Below are 9,502 nucleotides of genomic sequence, written 5' to 3'. Positions count from 1 at the left end.
ATTCACCATATCCATGCTCCTCAAGAGTTTATAAACTTCTGTAAGGTCACCTCTCATCTTGTTAAAAATTTAAACAGAGCTTGACAGTGAAATGTCAGCAGCTCATCCAAAACCCCGTTATCTGCATCCTAACTTCTGTTCCGCAGAACCTTAGGGACACTGAGAGACATTAGCACTCACCTGGATACCCACTAGAACCCTACCGACACCTTGAATTATAGCAAATATCACCTTCATCTCTGAGGAAGACCAAGAAAGAGTAACCTCAAAGCTGAGCAGGTCTCTCATTCTAATGTAGTAATTAGAACAAGGTTGGCCAGGAGGATCAGTTTGACTATGAGTTCCTTAATTATGGCTATTAACCAGTGCCTAGCAGGGAGTCCTGGCTGATAGATACAAACAGGAATCTGAGAGATTCTACTCACTCACATGATAGCTGCTACCTTGCAACTGGGGCAGGAGTAAAACATACCCGGCCCCTCAGAATAGCCGGAAAGGCTCTCAGAAACCTTGGGTCCTCCCCCTTGGTCTAGCATTGAAGAAACATCAGAGATGGATGCAGCCAATGTCTTAGCCTTAACACTATTACTGCCTGAAGAAGAGGAGGAATTTCTTCTGAAACGCACCGGGTGCATGAGACGAGTACACACCGCCTGTATCCGAATCAGAGTTGGAGGAAACGGACCTGGTGTGAAAATGTCCCAGGAGAAACTCCAAGAAAAAGGACAGGCCCCCGGACCTGGGAAGAAGGAAGAATGTAGTGATTGGAATGAGGGCTGGGTAGATTTAATTGAATATGAGATCCCTGAGTTGGGCTGTTAACCAGGGCCAATCAGGTAGTCCTAGCTGACAGATAGAAATAGGAGTGTCAACAGGGAAAAAAAACAAACAGGAGTGTCAGGGATTCTATTTACTCTCAGAGCCAGCTCTGAGTGAGCTGGGTCAGTGGCGTATACTGTACACATGTAAATAAAGGGTGACTTGGTGACGGAATACCAGCCTTTGTGGAGTTATTTCGGTTACATTCAGTTCAATGGATGCTTCAGTGGTGTCACAATGCTAGTTATTTTTGCAATGTTACTATACCCTTGAGTCTTTTTTTTCCAGAGAGGGGGGTAAGTGGCCAGGGTCCAACTAGGCTGGGTTTGAAAGTTTTACTGCAGCCCTTTGTTTACCCCTAATAGATAGTGTTCCAGGACAAAAGCTTTCATGTCTTTAAAAAAAGGTATAAACAAAATGGAGTAGCCAGCTAGCTGCATAGCTAGCCTTAGCTTAGATTAGAGCTTTTTTGAATTCAGTTCAGAACTTTAGTCAGTTCAGTTGCAGCAGGGGATGTGTGAAACAGGCTGCTAATCTTGCTCTCTGACCTCAAGCCTATAAGCTCGAACTTGTTTCATTTTTGCTGTTTGTGTTACAGGTTGTGCATATTGGGACTGTTGCAAGTGTTTTTCAGAACAGCATCATTAAGTCAGGTTTGGATAAGATAAATTATCCAGTATTCTGTTTTTTGTTCTTTGTGTTTTGATTAGATTAGATTCCCTACAGTGTGGAAACAGGCCCTTCGGCCCAACCAGTCCACACTGACCCTCCAAAGAGTAACCCATCCAGAGCCACTTTCCCTCCGACTAATGCAGCTAACACTTGGACAATTTAGCATGGCCAATTCACCTGATCCGCACATCATTGGAGTGTGGGAGGAAACCGGAGCACCCGGAGGAAACCCACGCAGACACAGGGAGAATGTGCAAACTCCACACAGACAGTCACCCAAGGCTGGAATTGAACCTGGCACCATGAGGCAGCTGTGCTAACCACTGAGCCCCTAGTTTTATTCCATAATTTTGTAAATAAATTTTGCTTGTTCAAAACTTGGCAGTTGAACCAGCTAATTTACTCCAAGAATATCCACTCTACACTAAGCTAAAACAAACAGCAAAATTACAGTCTGGGCTATATGCTTAAAAATGTTTTGAGGGGTCTGGCGTAACAGTGATTTGGCAAAACTGATGGATTTGTAATCTAGAATGCGCTGCTTTAAACTTTGGCGAGAACAGATTCAATAGTAACATTTGAAAGAGTGTTGGATAAATGCTTGAGGAGAAACTAATTGCAAGTATATGGAAGAGAGAAGGGTAGCATTTAATTGATACTTCCATCAGAAGTGTGTCTGTGTGGAGTTTGTGCATTGTCCCCGTGTCTGTGTGGGCTTCCTCCGGGTGCTCCAGTTTCCTCCCACAATCCTAAGGCATGCCAGTGAATTGGCCATGCTAAATTGGCCATAGTATTCAAGGATGTGCAGTTTAGGTGCATCAGTCAGGGGTAAATGTAGGGTAATAGGGTAGGAGAATGGGTCTGGGTGGGCTACACTTTGAAGGGTCGGTGTTGACTTGTTGGGCTGAATGGCCTGATTCCACACTGAAGGGATTCTATGATTCTATGAGAAAGCTGACTCCAATAGACTGAATGGCCTCTTTCTGGACTACACCGTTCTACAAATTTATTGGGTAATTTTTATTGGGTAAAACCATAACATACTTGGTGTTCATTGACAAGTCTTCAACCTGAAAAGATAACCCTGTTTTTCTTCATTCTCTCTCTAGTCCTGCCAGTCCTGTTGAATATTTTCTTACTCCTGGTCAGATTTCTAGAAGAATCTTAAAGTGGAATAGACTGTGAAGAACAGGAAGCATTAAAAAGACAATTCTGGAGTTTAATGCCAAGGTGTGAGAAGTCAAGGCACTGATGGTCAAGTAAAGGAAGTGAAGGTTGCACAATAGAACAGAAATATAAACAATAGAGTTCTTGAAGGGTTGTTCAGAAAGAGGACGCTATGGAGATAGGGAAATGGATGGATGAGGCCATTAATGAAGGGATTTAAACGTACATATGAGAATTTTAAATTTGAAGGTTGACTGGAGCCAATGAACATCAACTGACTGAAAGATTAGATTAGATTACCTACAGTATGGAAACAGGCCCTTCGGCCCAACAAGTCCATACCGACCCTCCGAAGAGTAACCCACCAAGATCCATTCCCCATATGTACCCCTGACTAATGCACCTAACACTATAAGCAATTTAGTATGGCCAATTCATCTGACCTGCACATCTTGGACTATAGAAGGAAACCGGAGCAAACCCACGCAGAATGCGCAAACTCCACACAGCAAATTCCCGAGGCTGGAATCAAACCCAGGTCCCTTGGTGCTGTGAGGCAGTAGTGCTAACCACTGAGCCACCGTGCTGCTGTGAAGGGTTAGGGTTTATGGGAAAAGAGATTCAGGCTCGTACACATTGATGTTGGATGGCTGAGAAAGCATTCGAGTGGTTGAGAGTGGAGGTGACCATGGTATCAATGATGCTTTCATCAGGAGTTGAGTGGAGTTTGGGAAAGAAACAGGCTATTGTCAGGGCCTTTCCAACAACATTCAAAAACATCACTTCCATCCAGGGTAAAGCAGCCCAGTTGATCAATAGCCACCACAAATATCCACCCTCTTCGCCATCTGATCACAGTGCTTCCAGTGTGTTCAACAAACATGATGCACTATTACTCGGTTGATAGCATCCTTTAAATTGACAATCTTGATGGCCTCGGGACAGCTCACCCAAGGGAACGAAACCAGCCAAAACTATCCTTCCAAAGTGGCACATCATCTTGCAACTGACTTGTTGCTTGTTCACTGTTGCTGGGCGGAAGTTCTGCCAATCTCTATTTTAGAACATGATTAAAGTTCATAAAGTGCACTAAGTATAGTTGATCAAGAAAATGGCCACCATCTCAAGGGCAATCAGGAATGAGCAATTATTACTGGTTATACCAGCAATATGCACACCCATCCCACGAACAAATAAAAAGAAATTATCAAGATGGACATCAATAGTTTTTGAGATGGAGACAATGTGAGATTCAATCCTTGATCCCCAGCAGTGCAAAAGGTTCAACTCATCCTAGATGCTAAAATCATTGTACCTTTTGCCACTTGTTTAATCTCTGCCGGAGAAAGTTGTTGAGGTAGTGACAAAAGCAACATTTAAAAAAACATTTGGATAGGTACATGGATGGGAAGGATTTAGAGGGATATGGACCTCATTACTGACTTTTGGCGGGATGTTAGTCATGCCCCCCCCCCCACACACACACACACACACCATTACCCACACACACACACACACACATTAACAGCATAGAGGTGGAATGAGTGGAGAATGTTAAGCTCCTGGGAGTGGTCATCCACAACAAGCTTTCTTGGATTGTTCATGTGAACGCACTGGTTACAGAGGCCCAACAATGTCTTTTCTTCCTCAGGTAGCTGAGGGCATTTGGCATGACAGCGAATACCCTTGCCAACTTTTATAGGTGCGCTATCGAGAGCATTTGTCTGGATGTATGACTACCTGGTATGGCAACTATACCATTCAAGATTGGAGACGGTTACAGAGAGTGGTGAACTCAGCCCAGACAATCACAAAGGCCAACCTCCCATCTATAGAATCCATGTACCAGGCCCGCTGTCAAGGAAAGGCCCCTCAAGCATTCTCAATGATCCATCCCACCCTGGCAATGTTTCTCTACAACCTCTACCATCAGGGAGAAGGTACAGAAGCCTGAACACACGCACCAGCCGGTTTCAAAACAGTTTCTAACCTACTGTTGTTAGAATACTGAATAGATTCACAAACTCTTAGCATTCACCTGTACCTATGTTTTTTGTTTTTGCCGCCGTTTACCTATTATTTACTATCTATGCTGCTTAATTCTGTGATCTGCCTGTATTGCTTGCAAGACAAAGCTTTTCACTGTGCCATGGTACACGTAACAATAAATTCAATTCAATTCAATTCAACTGTGTTTAATTGGAACTGGCTGAGTGGGTACCATGGTCAGTATGGACCAGTATGGGCCGAAGGGCCTGTTTCCATGCTGTATTACTCGATGACTCTATGACTCTATTAGACTCACTTTGTTAAGTGCTAAAAGTTAGACACTTCTACTGTCAAGTACAGCCCAAGAAATCTTTTAAAAACATTGCAACTTAATTATATTCTGAAATATTTGCTGGATGTTGGTTGCAGATGGAAGTTCAAACATCACCAGAGACAGCCTAATGCTAAAATGTCTTAACAAATGCGAGGAAATAATGTATAATGGTCCCAAGAGGAGGAGGAAGTAACAGAATTTAATCAAGGAAATTACTAGGAGAACTTTCCCACATCAATCAATAGAACCTTTCGTCTTTGCTACCAATCCATACTCATTGCTGCTTTGACCTCTGGGCAGAATTCCCCTCTCTTCAATAAATTATTGTAAAACATTATTGCAGCATTTCTGTATTTTGAAGTAAAATGATTATGATTCATGACAGATAGCAGAATGAGCATGATGCATGTCAATTTCCTCTCCACCTCAGGCAGTATTGGGTCGTTACAAACTGTTTCTAAATGCTAACATGAGAGAGACAGCACTTTTGGCCATTGTTGTCTTGTGAGGCTTCAGATGTAGATGAGATTGGGACTCATCCTGTTTTTGGAATTTGATCACCTTTTTTCTTGAAGGAAAAAATTCTTGGTTGGGTTGCATTGCATTAAAATGTAATATTAAAATATTAAACATTAAATTACAGGTGGCATGGTGGCTCAGTGGTTAGCACTGTTGCCTCACAGCACTGGGGACCTGGGTTTGATTCCAGCCTCAGGTGACTGTCTGTGTGGAGTTTGCACAGTTTCCCTGTGCTTATGTCGGCTTACTCCTGGTGCTCCGGTTTCCTCCCATAATGTAAAGATGTGCAGTGCTAAATTGCCCATTGTGTTCAGGGATGTGTAGGTTAGGTGTATTGGTTAGGGGTAAATATAGGATAACAAAGTAGGGGAATGGTTATGGGTGGGTTACCCTTTAAAAAAGGGGCAGCACAGTGACTCAGTGGTTAGCACTGCTGTCTCACAGCACCAGGGACCCAGGTTTGACTGTCTGTGTGGAGTTTGCACATTATCCTCGTGTTGCAAGGGTTTGCTTCGGTTTCCACCCACAATCCAAAGATGTGCAGGTTAGGATGGATTGGCCGTGCTAAATTGCCCATTATGTTCAGGGATGTGCAGGTTAGGTGCATTAGTCAGGGGTAAATATAGGGTAGGGGGAATGTGTCTGGGTAGGTTACTCTTCAGAGGGTCGGTGTGGACTTGATGGGCCGAATGGCCTGTTTCCACACTGCAGAAAGTTAGCCGGTTATATTGTCAGTCTACTGGAAGTTTTAGCTTCCAGGAGGAAAGCATTGAGAGAAGGAAAGAGAAATACTTGAGAGGAAGGAATAAATGTTACGGACACGAAGAAGAGAGACAGTCATGGCACAGAAACTAAAACCAAAAGGGAAAGATATTCAGGCTTCAGGTTAAAATTCACTGAGAATGAAAGGTATCCCAAAAAAAGAGCAGTTCAGCCTGAGGAAAGGAGAGGGTGTGCTATTAAGAAGGGCCTGTGCCCGAAACGTCGAATCTCCTGTTCCCTGGATGCTGCCTGACCTGCTGTGCTGTTCCAGCAATAAAGTTTCAACTTTGATCTCCAGCATCTGCAGACCTCACTTTCTCCTATTAGAAGGTTCTGCCAATTTACAAAGTAAAAGCGGTTAAATTAAATGGTATCCCTTTTGATCAGTGTGCCCCATGTTCAACTTGCTGGCTGTGAAATAAATCAGCTTAGTTGGTGATACCTGATCTTGTCACCCAAAAGTTTGGAAATTTGGAAAGGAGCAGCTTCAAAAATCACAGAATCTCATCTCGATCAGACAGAATCCATTCATTCAGATGCAACAAATTCTGATCATTTCCAGGCATGTTCAGCGAGGTTCCTAAAGAAATGAAAACATGAAATTTATGTAGGTTTGGTTTTGTCTTATCTACAATGAATTAACGATTCACTCCCAAGTTTCTCAAATGACTCACAAGACTTTTTTTTAGCCAGTTAATCCCTGCCAATATGTCAGGAGTGTTAATGGGTTAGCAGCCTGTTGATTCTGTTAGAGGACTTCCCTGTAGTTCATTAACACAATCATGGTATTCACAGTCATTGTTTACGTTTCTGAAACACAGATAAAGTCATAGGGATGTACAGCACGGAAACAGATTCTTCAGTCCAACTCGTCCGTGCTGACCAGATATCCTAAATTATTCTAGTGAGGAGAAAGTGAGGTCTGCAGATGCTGGAGATCAGAGATGGAAATGTGTTGCTGGAAAAGCGCAGCAGGTCAGGCAGCATCTAGGGAACAGGAGAATCGACGTTTTGGGCATTAGCCCTTCTTCAGGAATGAGGGAAGTTGGTCCAGCAGGTCCCATTTGCCAGCACTTGGCCCATATCCCTCTAAACCCTTCCTATTCATATATCCATCCAGATGTCTTGTAAATGTTGCATTGCATCAGTCTCCACTCTGGCAGCTCATTCCATACATGCACTACCCTCTGTGTGAAAAAGATGCCCTTTAGGTCCCTTTTATATCTTTCCCCTCTCTCCTCAACCTATGCCCTCTAGTTTTGGACTCCCATACCTTGGGAAAAGACCTTGTTTATTCACCCTATCCATGCCCCTCATGATGTTGTAAACTTGTATAAGGTCACCCCTCAGCCTCCAACACTCCAGGGAAAAACACCCAAGCCTGTTCAGCCTCTCCCTATAGCTCAAGCCCTCCAACCTGGCAAGATCCTTGTAAATCTTCTCTGAGTCCTTTCAAGTTTCACAACATCCTTCCCATAGCAGGGAGACCAGAATTTAACACAATATTCTAAAAGTGGCCTAGCCAATGTCCTCTGGAGATGGGAACATGCAGGAAGTGTGAAAGGAAGAACTTCTACCTTTGAGGACTATAGCAAGGCTTCAAAAAATTCATTTGAACATGGATTTTCAGGAAATGGAGAGGAGACCGTGGGTGGGCTATTCCCTTTTACCTTCAGCTGGCTGTTGGGAATCCAAGGGTATGCAAAGACATAATCCTTCCGAAAGATGAGAGAAAGCAGTAACCTCCCCAATCAAACAAGCCATGTTACAACTGTATAAAACTTTTCTTAGGCCATATTTGGAATATTCCAAGCAGTTCTGGTCGCCACACTACAGTAGGACATGGATTCTTTGGAGAGAATGCAGTGAAGGTTTACCAGGATGTTGCCAGGTCTTGAGGGTTTTAGTTATGAGGAGAGGTTGGATAAACCCGGATAGTTTTCACTGGAAAGATAGAGGTCTACAAAATTATGAGAGGCATAGATAGGGTAGATAGTCAGAGGCTTTTTCCCAGAGTGGAAAGAGGACACAGGTTCAGAGAGAGTGGGGGAATGTTTTGCAGGGAAGTGCAGAGAAAATCCTTCACACAGAGGATGGTGGCTGCCTAGAACACACTGCCAGTGGAGGTGGGGGAAACAAGCCTATTAGCAATGTTTAAGACGTATCTTGATAGATACATGGACAGGAGGTGAACATATGGATAGAAACCACGCAATGCCAATAAGAATCATAGAATCCCTACAGGCTTTTTGGCCCAACAAGTCCACACCTACCCTCCGAAGTGTAACTCACCCAGACCCATTCCCCTACCCTGACTAATGTACCTAACCTACACATCCCTGAATACCATGGGCAATTTAGCATGGCCAATTCACATAACCGGCATATCTTTGGATTGTGGGAGGAAACCAGAGAACCAGGAGGAAACCCACACAGACACAGGGAGAATGTGCAAACTCCACACAGACAGTCACCCAAGGCTGGAATTGAACCAAGGTCCCTGGTGTTGTAAGGTAGCAGTGCTAACCACTGAGCCACCATACAATAAATGCAATAAGTAGTGGGTTTAAGTAAGGATTAAGAATTGGCACAGGCCTGGTGGGCTGGAAGGCCTATTCCTGTGCAGTATTGAATTGCATTGTATTGTATTTTACAAACAGGCATGGATGGAAGTGGCCAAGGAAGTCAGTGCAGGAGGCAACTTGGGGAGTGTGTGTACAAAGAGCATCCGTGGCCATAGTGTCCTCTCCCTTTCCTGAAAATCCATGTTCAAGTGAGTTTTCCATCCTTGCTGTAGCCCTTAAAGATAAAGTTCTTCCTTTCACACATCCAGCATGTTCCTACAATTAGAGGACATTGGTTAGGACACTTTTGGAATACTGCATTCAGTTCTGGTCTGCCTGCTGTGGGAAGGATGTTGTGAAATCTGAAAAGATTCAGAAAAGATTTATAAGGATGCTGTTGGGGTTGGAAGATTTGAGCTATAGGGAGAGGCTGAACAGGCTGGGGCTGTTTTCCCTGAACGTCAGAGGCTGAGGGGTGATCTTATAGAGGTTTATAAAATCATGATGGGCATGGGTAGGGTGAAGAGTCAAGGTTTTTTCCTCAGGGTACTGGAGTCCAAAACTAGAGGGCATGTGGTTGAGGTGAGAGTGGGAAGATTTAAAAAGGTCCAGAAGGTGGCGCATGTATGGACTGAGCTGCCAGAGGAAGTGGTGGAAGCTGGTACAATTGCAACAT

This window comes from Chiloscyllium plagiosum, unplaced genomic scaffold (genome assembly GCF_037043375.1).
Source record: "Chiloscyllium plagiosum isolate Xiang-an unplaced genomic scaffold, Cpla_swu_hap1 HiC_scaffold_16, whole genome shotgun sequence".
NCBI lineage: Eukaryota > Metazoa > Chordata > Chondrichthyes > Orectolobiformes > Hemiscylliidae > Chiloscyllium > Chiloscyllium plagiosum.
This window is presented reverse-complemented; position numbering follows the sequence as displayed.